Source organism: Notothenia rossii (assembly GCF_949606895.1).
Source record: "Notothenia rossii genome assembly, chromosome: 2".
Taxonomy (NCBI): Eukaryota; Metazoa; Chordata; class Actinopteri; order Perciformes; family Nototheniidae; genus Notothenia; species Notothenia rossii.
This window is the reverse complement of record NC_136904.1, coordinates 34,504,596-34,520,799: the sequence shown is the minus strand read 5'-3', so window position 1 is coordinate 34,520,799 and position 16,204 is coordinate 34,504,596. Positions and strand designations below refer to the sequence as shown.

At 41.9% G+C, this 16,204-nt stretch overlaps 1 long non-coding RNA gene across 1 annotated transcript; it reads right to left on the bottom strand.

Annotated features, from left to right (window-relative positions):
* Nucleotides 1-1,762: 1,762 nt before the first annotated feature.
* Nucleotides 1,763-4,095, bottom strand: LOC307030580. The gene is made up of 2 exons (XR_013805699.1): nucleotides 3,219-4,095; nucleotides 1,763-3,000 (listed from the first exon to the last, which is right to left on the bottom strand). It is a non-coding gene; the product is annotated as an uncharacterized lncRNA (long non-coding RNA).
* Nucleotides 4,096-16,204: the final 12,109 nt, after the last annotated feature.

Here is a 16,204-nt window from a genome sequence, read left to right as displayed (position 1 = left end):
CTGGGATTAACACTCATTTATTGACGCTGAAATAACGTTTATCAGGGAATGTTTGAATAACCACAGACATCAGAATTATATATATATTAATAATATAAGATATAATATGTTACTTTTGTGACTGGGGAGTCGGGACGTCACGTGCCTCAAAGGTTGAGAAGGAGGGGCGTCCCGTCACGTGTCTCAAAGGTTGAGAAGGAGGGGCGTCCCGTCACATGCTCAAAGGTTGAGAAGGAGGGGCGATCTTGAGGTTGAGAAGGAGGGGCCTGTGGTACTGAGCACTGCAGTGAGGGGTACTACGTCTCTGATGGGTTGTGGGAGTGAGTTCCAGAGGGAGGGGGCAGCGACGGAGAAGGCTCTGTCCCCCCAGGTCCGGTGATTGGTGCGGGTGGGGATGGATAGGTTGGCTTCTGATGAGCGGAGGCAGCGGGAAGGGGTGTGGTGGTGCAGCAGGTCTGTGAGGTAGGGGGGGGCCTGGTTGTTGAGGGCTTTGTAAGTAATGAGGAGGACTTTGAAGTGGATTCTTTGACGGACGGGGAGCCAGTGGAGGTTCTGGAGGATGGGAGTGATGTGGTCTCGGAAGCGGGTGTGGGTGAGGAGGCGGGCAGCAGAGTTCTGGATATGTTGGAGTTTATTGAGGAGGTTGGATGGTATAGAGAGGCGAAGTCCCTCCCTTTCCGGGGGAGCTCATGGGACCCCGGAAGCGGAAAATTATACATTGAATTCAATGGAGAGAGAAAACGTATCTTTCGATCCGGTTTGAATTGTGCCACGAACTACACATATGATGTTTGTCAATTTAAAAGAAAATTTTGCAAATCAAAAAAATAAAAATGTGTCGTAAAACTGTGAAGTAACACATTTTGTTGTGTTAAGCCGCTCAGTGAACTACATGTCTCTGGTCCCGCACAATACGCGTCACCAACATAAAGATGGCCGTCACATTGGCACATTTCACCTCATTCTTTCAGAATGAGAATAAAAGTATAAAAGGAGGTGAAAATCCCTACAAGTCTGGGCATGTTGAGAGCTGTACATACACGAAAGGGGAGTTAGTCGGTTCTGTAAGAGCCAGCATGCAGGACCGGCTTTACAAGGTTTCGGTGAGTAATATGAGTGCAATGTTTAACGTTAATGTCAGTCAATAAGGAGGAGAATGAAAAAGAAGATGATGAACCACAGACCCGGCATATAATGACTGCATTGTGCAGGGCTGTGTTAATTTATGTTACTGTTATCAATAGCATTAGTTGACTGAGAAAACAGTCAAGAAAAAAAGTTTAGCGATGTTACGAGTCGACTAGCATAATATGAACCACGGCTGTGATTGACAACCTGGACAGCCAGTCAGAAGCTAGAATGCCAACATAGAGAGCCAATCAGAACCTAGAACGGGTGTACTGTATACGGGTGTGTATGCTGTGGATAACATTAGTGTTCACAAGAACAAGGTACACTCCCGTGTTTTGTTTTAGTTGCTCTTCAGATTGAAGCGGCCAGTTTTATATGGACTATATGTGTGATCTCCTTTTTACATCTCGTTGTGTCATTTGAGTTTATTTGCTGTGTGTAGATTCAAGGATTTTGGTTATCTTGTCAATTTGTTTGGTTATCTAGGCACAGCTGTGTGTGACTCCCTCTGGTACACTGGTAGGCCTATGTGTTTTCCTAATGTAGAGAGCATTGATTAATTCATAAACTACACACTGAGTCTAGATCCTGACCAAATCCTTTTTTGTTGATCAAATGTTTTTCAAAAATGTAATACACATTTAAAAAAATACAATGTACAATCACAACCAATACAACACAAATTACAAAAAATTCAGAAAAAACAAACAACAACAATCAGACAAGAGGACAAAACTATGGAAAAATAAACCCTCCCACCCCCAGATCTGGACCATCCTTGTATTGCTCATTCAATCTATTATAGCATGTTTACAAACATGGTACTTACTTTATTTGTACAGATCTACATGGGAGAGGATGGCGCGATGCAGAGCGCTGTCTGTGGTTGTGCACGGGGGATGTACAAATGCAGCCACGCTGCAGCATTGGCAATATTTGCCATGTGGCAGATCAGCTCCACAGAAGTTGAGTGCCAGTGGAGGAAGCCTGGCATTTCAAAAGTAGTCCAGCCGGTGTATCAACTCTACCAACAGCAAGAGGAGACATACAACCCACTGGCCAGAGACATCGCCACTGAGGAAGTAGACTGGTTCAGGTCTGCACTGAGGGGCGCAGCGTGGCATGGCATGGCTTTTGTCACCTGAGCCAGAGCTGCAGCCTCAACATCAGCTCATTTTCAACGTGCCGGAGCTGGTGAAGGAGCATGGGGGTCGGGGGCTTGAGGCAATTCTTGCCTCAATGCGACTGAGCAGAGACCAGCAAGCTGCCATCCAGACAGCCACCGTAGGACAGCAGACAAATCCTCAGTGGCAGTTACACAGGCAGGGCAGGTTGACAGCCAGCAATTTTGGTGCTGTGCTGAGGTCGGGACTTTCATCCACTCCATGCGCGTCCCTCATGAAGAGGGTGCTTGGGGGGTACAATTTAGACGGAGTCATGGCTGTCAACTGGGGAGTTGTAAACGAGGTGTGTTTGGCCAGTGTGTTTGGCCTTTTAAGTGTGACACATATGTAGTGATAAATGCTTCACCTGACCACTGTTCCTAAATAAAAAAAGTTTTCTGCATCGTCAGTCATTTTTTCCAAATAATTACCAATATTTCACAAATTCTTCATGTCAACTTAAGAGCACAGCTGTATGTTGAGTGTCAGCTTTGCTTGGTTCATCTTACTGGGGGGCAGCTACATGGATGTCGGTGCAGTCCACAATCATTTTGCAGTTGAAGGCAGAATTAATTTATTATTGACTCAGAATGAAGCACAACTTCATGTCATACAATACATTGACTTTATTTGTAATTGTGTAAAAAGATATGAGCATTTATTAGCAAGCAGGACCTGCAGGAACAGAGAACGGTGATGGATGGAGCTGGGAAGAGAGAAGAATAAAGAAAACAGATCAACTTTATTATCGGATATTAAAAATTCAATTTCAAAACAAGTTGCCGCTCCTACAGTTTTCTAGTATGTAAAGATGATTTCACATGACCTATGCAAAATATCACTCAATACATGTGTGTCTCTGGGGGGTGCATTGTGCCTTTGATGTATATAAATAATATACCATAACCAAATACTATTACGTACAGTGGAAATCAGGTTGCCAGAGCAGGTCAGTCCAGTGTGCATGTTCCTCAGGGTCTCAGCAGTTACAGGTGAGGTAAAGAAAATAAGAGAAAAAGGTCAGTAACAACACTCTAAAGTAAAAACACTGAATAATTATCTCTTTTAATAATTTTCTCTCAGTAATCACTCAACTACTGTCTTTCCAACAAACAGATTGACTCACCCTCACTGTCATCACAATGACACATTACATTACATTACATTGCATTTAGCTGACGCTTTTATCCAAAGCGACTTACAATAAGTGCATTCGACCAGGAAGATACAACCTTTAAGAAAACAGAATCATATAAGTACATCAGGTTTCATAGAGCCAAACATTTCAAGTGCTACTCAACTGGCATTTAGAAAGCCAGCCCTTTATTAGTATATAAGTGCTTTGTTAGTAATTCTATCGCTCGAAGTGGAGTCTAAAGAGATGAGTTTTCAGTTTGCGTCGGAAGATGTGTAAGCTATCTGCTGTCCTGATTTCAATGGGGAGCTCATTCCACCATTTTGGAGCCAGGATAGCAAACCCACGTGTTTTTGCTGACGGGAACTTGGGTCCCCCTCGCAGTGCGGGTGCAGCGAGCTGTTTGGCTGATGCAGAGCGGAGTGCACGTGCTGGGGTGTACGGTTTAACCATGTCCTGGATGTAGGAAGGGCCAGATCCATTCACAGACACATGTCCAGAAGAATGTCATGCAAAGCTCCCTGCCTGCCTGCCTTCCTTTGACTCTCCCTGAACTGTTTCCTTAGCACCCGGTGGAGGGCGCAGTAGGCTACTCTTCAAATATTTCACGAAATACTTACCATGATGACTACTCTTACTGTTTAACATTTTGGTGTACTTCATGTAATAAAATAATAACTTCATGGTAAGGCTACTAAAAATGACAAGGCTAAGTAATGTAATGCTAACTAACGTGCTCGCTACTCGTCGCTACTAGCTAGGTAGCTAACTTGACTATGTTCCATGCACAACATGTATGATATTACCTGATATGTCTGATCCAGCGACTCCTGGTCCTTTGTTAAGACGGGAAGCGATAGAACGAGCAAGTGGTATGATCACTTTTGTGATTACAACATGGTACAAAGCACACGGGCATCTTGTAAAAGTGAATGTATTGGAGCAATCTCTTATATTTATTGGAGGGAATAAATCAGTTATGAAATCTTCTTCTTCGCTTTAATTACGAGTCGCAACCACTTGGAGCATTATCGCCTGTGACATCACATGCGCGACCCAGAATGGGATTTGGGATTTGTAGTCTTTGTAGTCGTGTATTTTTCATAGTCTTATATTTCAACAGTTTTACGACAAAATGTGACTTTTTTGACATGGAAATGATTGTTTAAGATTGACAAACATCATATGTGTAGTTCGTGGCACAATTCAAACGGGATCAAAAGATACGTTTTCTCTCTCCATTAAATTCAATGTATAATTTTTCGCTTCCGGGGTCCCATGGACCGGAAGTAGATGGGCGTGACTTCGCCTCTCTATGCCATAGAGGATGCTATTGCAGTAGTCGAGTCGTGAAGTGTTGAATGCATGAATCAGGGTTTCAGCAGCAGAGGAGGAGAGTGACGGGCGGAGACGGGCAATGTTTTTGAGGTGGAAAAAGGCGGTCCTGGTGATGTGATTTATGTGGTGGTTGAATTTGAGCTGACTGTCGAAAATGACTCCGAGGTTGCGGATATGAGGGGGGGGAGATAGAGTGTGGCTGTCAATGGTGAAGTTGAAATTCTGGATGCCTTTGATACGGGATGGGGGGCCGATGATGATGATGTCTGATTTGGCACTGTTCAGTTGGAGATAGTTTGTTTGCATCCATGCTTTTATTTCTGAGAGACAGTTGGTGAGAGTGGAGTGTGTTGTGGGGGTGATGGTTTTTGTTGAGATATAAAGTTGGATGTCATCGGCGTAGCAGTGAAATTGAAGGTTGTGGCGACAAATTATTTTGCAAAGGGGGAGCATGTAAAGGATGAAGAGGAGGGGGCCAAGCACCGAACCCTGGGGGACGCCTTGGGACAGAGGAGCAGTGGAGGAGGTGCAGTTGTTGATGTTGATAAACTGATGTCTGTCGGTGAGGTAGGATTTCAGCCAGGAGAGTGCAGTGTCAGTGATGTTGAGTGATGATTCGAGGAGGGACAGCAGGATGGTGTGGTTGATGGTGTCGAATGCTGCGGTGAGGTTGAGGAGGATGAGGATGTTCAGGTTGCCGGAGTCAGAGGAGAGGAGGAGGTCGTTTGTGATTTTCAGAAGAGCTGTTTCTGTGCTGTGTTTTGATCGGAAACCGGATTGAAATGGCTCAAAGAGGTCATTGGAGCTGAGGCGGGATTTTAGTTGTGAGGCAATGACACGTTCAAGTATTTTTTACAGAAAGGGGAGATTTGAGATGGGCCGGAAGTTGGACATGATGTCAGGTGTGAGTCCAGGTCTTTTGAGAATGGGTGTGAAAGCAGCCAGTTTGAGAGAGTGGGGAACTGATCCAGATCTGAGGGAGGAGTTAATGATGGTGGCGATTAGCTGGGAGATGACAGGGATGCTCTCTTTAACAAATTTGGAGGGCATTGGGTCAAGTGTGCAGGTGGAGTTAATTCCAGTCATGAAGTGGGACAGTTGCATGGGGGTCACAGGGGAGAAGTGGGACAGGGGCTGTGAGGTGAAGGGGGGGAGCCAGGAGAGGAGGTGGGGGGTGCTGATGAGGGTGTCAGATTGCTGTAAATGTTGCTGATTTTGGTTTGGAAAAACGAAAGGAAGGAGTTGCACTGTTCGGTGGTGAAGGACGAGGTGGCGTTGTCACAGGGTTTGAGAAGTAGCCTACTGTACTTTGCTAAAATGTTGAGTTACATACACAACTTGAATATTTCAATTGAATGCTACTTTATAAATATGATGTTATAATTTAGAAGACAGACTTTATAAAAAATATAATTGTGTGAAAATAAAAGTAATGGATGCATGATTATACTAGCTTATATACCAAGCACCCAGGAAGTGCTCCGGACTCTGTGACTCTGTGCCCAAAATTCGTAGTGTCCAAACGGCGGTACTGCAACTCCCGTGACGTCACCCGGCCCAAAAATACTTTTTCACATTGACTAACATGGGGAAAGAGACGTCTGTAAATCGGTGGATACTTTTTTTTAAAACTAAATAAACTACCCAGTATGGACTATGTTATAGCCCTTATTAGAATCATTCGGTCCTTAAAGTTGTAAAATGCACTAAAAGCCGAATCTACATTTATTTTCTCTCAAGTCAATCTAGTGAGACGAGATTGGGACTTCTGCTCTGACAGCCAGGCATGACGGGTAATCTGTGACGTTACGCTCTGTCAAAAATTGGGCCATTTTGCCTTCATGCGCCAACGAGCAGCTCTCATAGGAAATAACGAGACCCCGCCTACGAGGCTGTATCCAGTTCTTATTATACATCCATGGCTTGTACTGTACACTACACAGTATAAGCCATAACAGTATAAGCTTACTGTATATAAGCCATGGATGTATAATAAGAAAACCGGCCCTGCTTGCTGCTATTCCTCACTGTAGCCTACAGTGTGGAATAGCAGAAAGCAAGCAGGGCCGGTGAATGTACAATGAAGGCCCCCCCCCCTATCTGGCTGACCTTCTACTGGAGTACACCCCCTCTCGCTCCCTCCGCTCCTCCTCTGCTGGTCTGCTGAGACCGTCCCCACCCCACGCTTCGTCACCATGTGCTCGGGCTTTTAGCTGCACTGCTCCCAGACTCTGGAACTCCCTCCCCCCGCACATCCGACAGTCAGACACAATCACCATATTCAAATCCCAATTAAAAACCCACCTGTTCAAATCTGCTTACTCACTGTAGTGCTCATTATATGTTTCATTTGTGTCCACTTGACTGTCTCCTCCATGATTTCCTGTTTGTGTTTTTATCATGTTCTGTTGTCTATTAGCGTTTTCTTTCTTTTTTTTAACAAATTTTAAGGTGTCCTTGGGTGTCATGAAAGGCGCCTAAAAATAAAATGTATTATTATTATTATTATTAATAATAATATCGACGAACACTGACATGCTGCCAGAAATACTCACATACCACCAAATGTGAATTCATCCGCACCTAAAAACAGTCCCCACAAATCTTTGAGCTGTTTTTAAATGTGTGTGTCTTCAGTATTAACTTTAACCAATTGGAAACATTGCTGGTGTTGGTCTATTCATGGGATTCGTTCACAATAATACAAAAAAAGGTTAAATATAAAAAGCCATATTTGTGATCGACACCATATTAAAAGCCAAACTTGGATGTGAACATCCAGGCAACTTTAAAACAGGCTCCGGAAACAAGATTCACAAAGAAACTTTATATAGTTTTCAAGTATTCAAAACTGTTAAATAAGTACAAGATGTGTTCACAAGATTTACATATTGGACAATATACGCACTGTCCATTTTTAATTCTCTTTACGTTTCCCACTACACACGTTACACGCTAAAATGTCCGCAAACTATTCACATTTGTTTCCTTTTTTATTTTTTTTGCTTTAACTTTTTTAATCAATTGGGAATCATGACAGCTGTCTATTGGACAAAGACCACACAGATGGTACACCTGGAACAGTTTACAGTGTAGGATGGAGACGTCCGACAAAGGGGGGAACTGAGCCAAGATCAGAATGGTGATTAGCTGCTGGTGATATGAACAGTACACACAAGCAGTAGCGTGGCGTGGGGAAAAAATTAGGGGAAGCCAATAATACGTCCTTTCTTTTGGGGTGGGGGGGGGGTTTGATTGATCGATTGAAAAGTTTATTAACAGCTTGTATATTGGGTACAGTACAGAACAGCTCAAAACATACAATTGTTAAGGGGATGCAGACCAGAGAAAGACTTTCATCTTGTTTACATCAGGGTCCCCCATTTCCAATTCATCATATCATTTAAGACATATAAGACATATTTGACATACAGATGGCTTATTTACAATTTACATACAGGTGGTTTTTTACATACAGATGGCTTATTTACAAATTTCATTTTAGATTTCGTTCTAATACATCCTAACCGGACATTTAAGACATACCAAGTCTACAGATATACAGTTAGTAACAGAGTCTAAAATGCAAGTATATACATAGATGGGGGGGGAAGCTGTCCATTGTACGACAGGTTGAGATTTGTACCATTACCGGAGCCAGTTTTGCAATGCTCTCCCCCGAGAAGCTCTTTGAGAGGTTTTGAAGGTAAGTATAGTTTTACTTTCCTTTACAGTAGTGGGAAGAGCGTTCCACCTTGATGTGGCATAATTGCGAAACGTGTATTCCCCTTTTTTTGTGCCAAATCTGGGTTTTACATGATTTGTGGAGCTCCCTCTGGTGTTATGATTATGGTATTCCTTGACCTTTGGGAATAATTTTGACATGTACATGGGTACCATAGAGGTGTAGTGTATCTTGTATCTTGTAGGGTGTGGTGGTCAATGTAATAACGTAACCAGATGAGTGATTACAGCCCCCGGTATCATTTTACAAACATTTGTATCATAAAGATGCAGGACTTACACACGCCTGTTATCTGACCGACAGGTCCGCATGCACTCTCCAGCCGAAACTCTAATAAGCATTCATTCACAAACTAAATCAGGAGACCTTTAACGTTTTACGTCCGGTTCGCTCCTTTGTTCCTCGCTTTACACATCTCCAGTTTGGGCATTGGCCTGTCATCAGATTGTATTTGTTGTTGCTGCTGCAGCGGAAGTTTAGTACAATTATTTTTGATGAAATACTCCAAATCTCCACCCTCCATAATTGCACTTGCTTCAGTTGCTTGCTACTTTCTAACGGCGGTGAGAGTGGTGCAGTGACGCTATCTATCTTCTATCTATTAGATTTATGATTCGAAAATTATAAAAGTAGGGTAGACATGTGGATATTATCCGACTGAACAAAACGTGCATTTACCTAACAGGTTCGTTTTCCACTGACCTTTTTTCGAGCTATTTTCCAAAATTCTATGGAGAAATCTCATTGCTTTTTTGTCGAGGGAAACCGAGCAAACCTTACTTCCGCTTTTTGGGACGCGTCACTGCACCACTAAATTGATGCGATTTGATTTGATTGTGAGGCAAGGGAAGCCAGCCGCCTCTGGTTTCCCTTGGCATGGCCCTGACCAATCACAGGTTGGCAGGGGCATGACGTGAGCCTCATCTGATTGGTCAATCCCTCCATTTTTTTTCACCAATGGAAGCAAATTTCGGCTGGCCTCCTCTCGCAACAGAGAGTGCGATCTACTGTTTCACCATAACATCTAGAGGGGCGCTGTTTCACTCTTTGTAAAATACTCAATGCGAATGGGGGAGAGACGGGCCGGCAGCAACACACAACAAAGAATTTCCGAAACTAAACGAAGTGTTTTTATTTATTTCTTAAAATTATAACAACAATCCGAAAAAACAGGGGAAGCCTGCCTTCCCTTGGCCTCCAGGAGAAAACGCCACTGCACACAAGGAGAAGTGGGTTAACATTCAAACTCTGTTGATCCCTTGAATCTATTAGACAGTTCCTTAACTCCCACACAACAAAAATAAAATACATAAGGACCGATGGTGGACTAATTGTGTTTAAATAATTTCAAGGGGGGAGCAGATGGCTTTAGCATAGAGAACCGCAGTAACGCGTCATAAAACCCGGAAGTAAACTTCTTCCGGTTCCTTCGTCAAAAACCAATGCAATTTCTCCATAGGATTTTGGAAAATAGCTCGAAATAAGGTCTGTGGTTGACACACATTTAAGAGAGGGATCACGTTTTGTTCAGCCGGATAATCTCCACATGTCAACCCTACTTTTATAATTTTTGAATTATAAATCTAGTCGCCAGAAGCAAAATGCTAACGTTATAATAGACGAACTACAAGCCAGTACAGCAGCAGGGTCGCACGACTTCAACGTCACGCCAACTTAAGATCGTTTCAACTGACTTGCACAGAAACTGCACTTTGTACACTTTAAATATATTAACATTTTAAACTGTATCCCCCCGGTTATCTAGGCCCTTTTTGTTTTGTTTAATGTATACCACGTTTATCTTGGCCCTTTTTGTTTTGTTTTATGTACAGTATACATGTCACACTGTGGGAAACGATATTTCGATATTTCTGGATGTATAACACATGTAGAATTTTTGACAATAAAGCTGACTTTGACTTTCGTGCGCTTGCATATTTTAACAAAGCTTTTCATTTTAGCCACACTGAATTTAACTAGAAGTCATGGCTGTGTCAATTACCAGTGTGATATCGTTTTACAAAGATGACAAGAAGAGTGTAGATAGGAGAGAACCACTACAAGTCGGGACACGTAAAACAGTGCAGCCTAGATGAAGGTGTGCACTGCTTACCGGTGTCAGGGCTAGCATGAGGGACTAGGTTTATAGTGTTGGTGAGTAGTGATAGCAAGAGTACCGTTAACCTAGAGTTAATTTATTCACATTAATTCCCATCAACAAATCCATTTTATGTGTCACATGAAATCTTTATTAGCAAGGCAAGGCAAGTTTATTTATATAGCACTTTTCAACACAATTCATTCACATTCAAAGTGCTTTACAAAAAATGAAAGACATTACAAAAATGGCATTTAAAATCAGTCCTTAAAAAGAAAAGCAAATAAAATAAACATTAAAAGAAAAAATACATGGATAAAAGTTACAGTGCAGTCTAAGATATGAATAGTTCGAATTAAAAGCAGCGACAAAAAGAAAAAGTCTTCAGCCTGGATTTGAAAGTAGTAAGAGTTGCAGAGGACCTGCAGGTTTCTGGGAGTTTGTTCCAGATATTTGGAGCATAATAACTGAACGCTGCTTCTCCATGTTTAGTTCTGACTCTGGGGACAGAAAGCTGACCAGTCCCTGAAGACCTGAGAGATCTGGATGGTTCATAATTTAGCAGGAGGTCAGAAATGTATTTTGGGCCTAAACCATTCAGTGCTTTATAAACAGCAGCAGTATTTTTGAAATATATTCTTTGACACACAGGAAGCCAGTGTAAAGACTTCAGAACAGGAGTGATGTGATCCACTTTCTTAATGTTAGTGAGGACTCGAGCAGCGGCGTTCTGAATCAGCTGAAGCTTTCTAATAGATTTTTTAGTGAGACCTGTGAAGACACCATTGCAGTAGTCCAGTCCACTGAAGACAAAAGCATGGACAAGTTTTTTCAAATCCTGCAGTGACATTAGTCTTTTAATCCTAGATAGGTTCTTTAGGTGATAGTAAGCTGACTTAGTAACTGTTTTAATGTGACTGTTGAAACTCAGGTAAGAGTCCATGACTACACCTAGATTTCTGGCTTTATCTGTTGTTTTGAACATTGCAGACTGAAGCTCAGCGCTAACTTTTATGTCCTGCCTTGGCTCCAAAAACCATTACCTCAGTTTTATCTTTGTTTAATTGGAGAAAGTTCTGACACATCCAGTCATTGATTTGTTCAATGCACTTACTCAGTGTTTGAATTGGAGCATAGTCTCCTGGTGAAATGGTTACGTAAATTTGTGTGTCATCTTATTTTGTTGTTCTTCATTATCTGAGCCAGTGGTAGCATGTAGACGTTAAAGAGAAGATGCCCCAAGATTACAAATATTACACACCAGAAAACACAGAAATATCCATGAAATAAACATACAGTAGGCTATAAACAATTAAAGGGATAATTGGGAAGGCATTACAAATGTAAATATATTTTAAATAATAAAACAATCCCACCACCACAGGTATCTCGGAGAAGAGGGAATTCTCTCCACAAAATGTGAATGCCCATGTGGAGAATGGAAATGCAGTCATGCAGCTGCATGAGCCATCTTTGCCATCCACAATTTCAGCTGCACTGACACTGTCAGTGGAAAAGCCAAAGGCAGTTAAACGTATGCATTCAGTGGAGGAGCTATTTCCTCCAACCAATAACTAATTTAACCCGCTGACAGGAGAGCCCACCTCCGAAGATCGTGACTGGCTGACGTACAGACTCGGGGGCAGGTTCTCAGGAATTTCTTGGCTTTTCTCCCCCGAGCCAGAAGAGGAACACTCTAGCTTGGAAACACTTACTGTTCCTTAAATTATCAAATATGTTGGGCATCAGGGACCTGAGGCAATTGTGGCAAGCATGGCATTGTCTGAAGAGCAACAGAGGACAATTCAGGTGGCTACCACTCGTCAGCGAACCAACCCAAACTGGCATTTGTTCAGGAAAGGAAGGTTGACTGCCAGCAACTTTGGAGCTGTCCTGAGGTCAAAGCGTGTGAATGCTGCCCTTATTGCCAGGGTGCTAGGGCAACAACAGGCCCTTGATGGTGTTTTGTCTGTACAGTGGGAGACTATGAATGAAGGGCGTCAGGGCATTCACCACTGCAACCCAGATGCAGGTCCATGAGTCAGATTTGTGGCTCTCCCAATCAGGATTGTTGGGGGCATCTACAGATGGTCTGGTAGGGTCTTCCGCTGTGCTGGAGGTAAAGTGTCCCTACGGAGCCAGGGAAATGACAATTAGTGAAGCATTGCAAATCAAGGGCTTCTGTGTCAGTAAGGAAGGAGAAACATTCAGCCTGCGTGAGGAACATCCTTACTGGCACCAAATGGAAGGTCAGCTTCACCTCACTGCAAGAAAGAAGAAGAAATTAAAAAATTGTGAATCGTTTTCAGGGCTCGACATTAAGGGCTGCCCGATGGCCCGGGGCCATCTAGTATTTAGCTCGGGCAATGAAGCCTCACCTGCTGGTTGCCCGTCGGGCAATCTTTTATGCCAGCAGCTCGCGGATCCAGTAATGAGTGACCCGACAGTAAAACTAAACCTATCTATAACTAGTTTAGGTAGTTTGAGAGATAATTAAAATAGCTACGTGTGATATTCTAACCTGAAGTGTGTGTGTTGTCCGCTCACCGCTGCATGTGATCATGCAGTGCTGCGTGTCGACTCGTCAGCAGCAGCTGACTCTCTCTCCCGTCAGATTAGACTTCACTCGCGTTTATGTCCATATTGATCAGATCCAGCTAGTTCTAGCTAATGAAAGGACTACCTGCTTATTAAAAGCCACCTAAACAATAAGTGTCGCTATGCAACTGGGTGAGGCCACAAAGTATAGCGCAGCATTATGCATTTGTTTACATGCCCACCGGAACCCCGAGGCATTACCAACAGATCAACGCACAATCAACCCATACAGGACATCTTTCTCCACATCAAGTGTTAGACATTAGAATTGACTATTCTTGTCTGTCACATACTCTTCTTGTCTGTCACATAAGTGGCGCAACTGAAGCGTTATTGTGCTAAAGGGAAATTATTGTGACCGAAGAGATTTAGATTTGCCGGCCAACGGGAAATCTGACGTCGCCATTTTGTATGCTTCGCGGATGCGCTCAGCTCTTCTCGACTGCTGCTCGGGTCTGCTCGGTCAACTTCCGGATGAGGAGGCATTCGTTCGACCAACTTACAGTAGATAACATTACAAACATTTTTAACAGGGGCCATAATAGTGTAAATAATGTTTGTTTTGGCAGTAACAACTGAATGTAATGTTTTCTACTTTTTTACATTTGATGAAGGCATTTGCCTTCATCAGATGGAAAGTGTTTTGACCAACAACTTAAGTATTTCTTATAGCTATGCAGGACATGCAAGCGAGCAAACACAAACAAGAACAAACAAACAAGTGAAATGAAGAATAAAATTGAAATGGTACAATATAATATTGTGCTGGTTCATCTCATAATTCAGTCTAGAGAATGCACCAGACCGCATCTAAGACCTGCACAAATCTAAATGTTCTAGGGGGAGGCCCCCCAAACCCTTCGTGGCATTTTGTCCGCACGCATTTTTCAGGGCAATCTCTATTGGGCACAGGGCCATCTCCCAAAATCCTTAATGTCATGCACTGGTTTTAAATTTACATTTACTCACCTTTAAAATGTTGTGGTTGTTAGATTGTTAGGTTTCCTGTCAGCTCGTCTTTTGGGAAGATATAAAATATTAGTGTCATGGAAGTCACCCCGTCACATATAAGAGCATTAAGACATACAGTACATAGGCTAAGACAAAACATCTAAAGATATAACCTTACACTTTGATAAGTCTCGTGAACATTTTCACTATTTTGACATTTTTATAGATCAAAATTGAACTAAATAAATAAATGGTAGATTAATCCATATTGAAAATAGGTGTCAGCTGCTACACTAATTATAAGTTATATTTCTTAATTAATTAAGATAAGATATTACTGTATTGATCCCAATTTGGGAAATGTTTGTGTTGCAGCAGCATAACAAGAAAAACAAAATATAAGTTATTATATATACAAAAGTATGTGAGGGATGGGATATTAAATTGAATATAAATGTCAAATATACATGTGATTTTACGTCCAAGAGAAGCTATGGAGCAGGGAGTTCTCTGCCAGCCAGAGGTTTTTTGTTATTAGTTCAATATGTCAAACTGATTTCCCTGACTACAATCTTTAGTTACACGGTGAAACGTTATGCTGCTTGTACTAATTAGACTTATCATATAAGCCACACAGGTTTTAATAGGATTTATTAATTATCTTTACTTATGTTGCGGTCTTTTCAGCAGGGCCATCTCTAAAACGGCGATACAGTCACTAACCATCATTTACATTTCACCGTGACATGGACAAAAATGTAACGTCAGTTTACCTCATGGCACGAATCCAGACTCTCCTTTGGAAAACATTGGCCGGGAAACGATAGAACAAGCACGTTTCATGCGAAGACCTGTGGCTGCAACCCGGAGCAAAGCAACAAACCATTGCGTAGCTAACTAGTAGCGCTAGCTTTAGCTAACGTTAGCTAACGAAACGAACTGCCGAGTAAAATTGGAAAACACTGGTAATTAATTATTCTATAATTTGTAAACCTACGGTGTTGAAAACGACAATTTCAAAAATACAGATTCTAATGGTTAGATATAGATATACAGATAATAAAGATAGGCATGTACTTGCTTTCAAGCAGAACACAGGGGAAAACAAATTTAGCGGGAGTGTTTACGTGTTAGGCGTAATGACGTCCAACGGCCTCGACCATTTCTGTAGTCCTATTCAGCCCTCAGCCACTCGGTAACAACCATCGTTTTTCAAACACGTAAACTCTTCAAAAATCACCAGTAGGGTCACTACTGATGTATTTAATGTCGTAGAACAAAACGTGATTCATCTCTTAAATTTGTGTCAACCACAGACCTTATTTCGAGCTATTTTCCAAAACCCTATGGAAAAAATGCATTGCTTTTTGACGAAGGAACCGGAAGTACAAAAAGTGCTAACTTACTTCCGGGTTTTTGGACGCGTCACTGCGGTTCTCTATTGTCACTTTTCATTGATTAGTTACAAATGTGGTCTAAATGTGTCAAAAAGCTTTTTGTTAAGGCACCTACTGCTGTGGGATAGACAGTTTCGTAAAGTTTCTGCAAAAAAAGTAAATGTAGGCTACAGTCAACTGATAACTTATATTACTGCTCTAAAAATATGTATTTCGACAGAATTGTTGGGCCTGTCGAAGTTAATCCTGCCACCATCTACCAGTCAAGATTCACATAGGACAGAGACTCACACAAAGATGACATGGAAACAAAAGTAGCACCATAGAGAAAAGAATACATGATTCTACACTAACATTTCAGACAATGTGATTTTAGTGTAGACGGACATCTTTGTTGACTTCTGAAAAGGTGAGACTGGACATTTAGAGAAAATAAATCTGAGGGACATGACCCAGTCTTTCTGTACATTACTTTTCAGAATTACAAATAAAAAAAAAGCAAATAGGTAGCCTTAATGTATGGATTTGGTTTGATTTACCTTTGAACTACCATGTGTGCCATGTTACCATTATGACAGTAGCGCCAAAGACAAAGCCCATTCATTTATGCTCGACTGATTATAAAAAACGGTGTGCTTTTATTTCTTT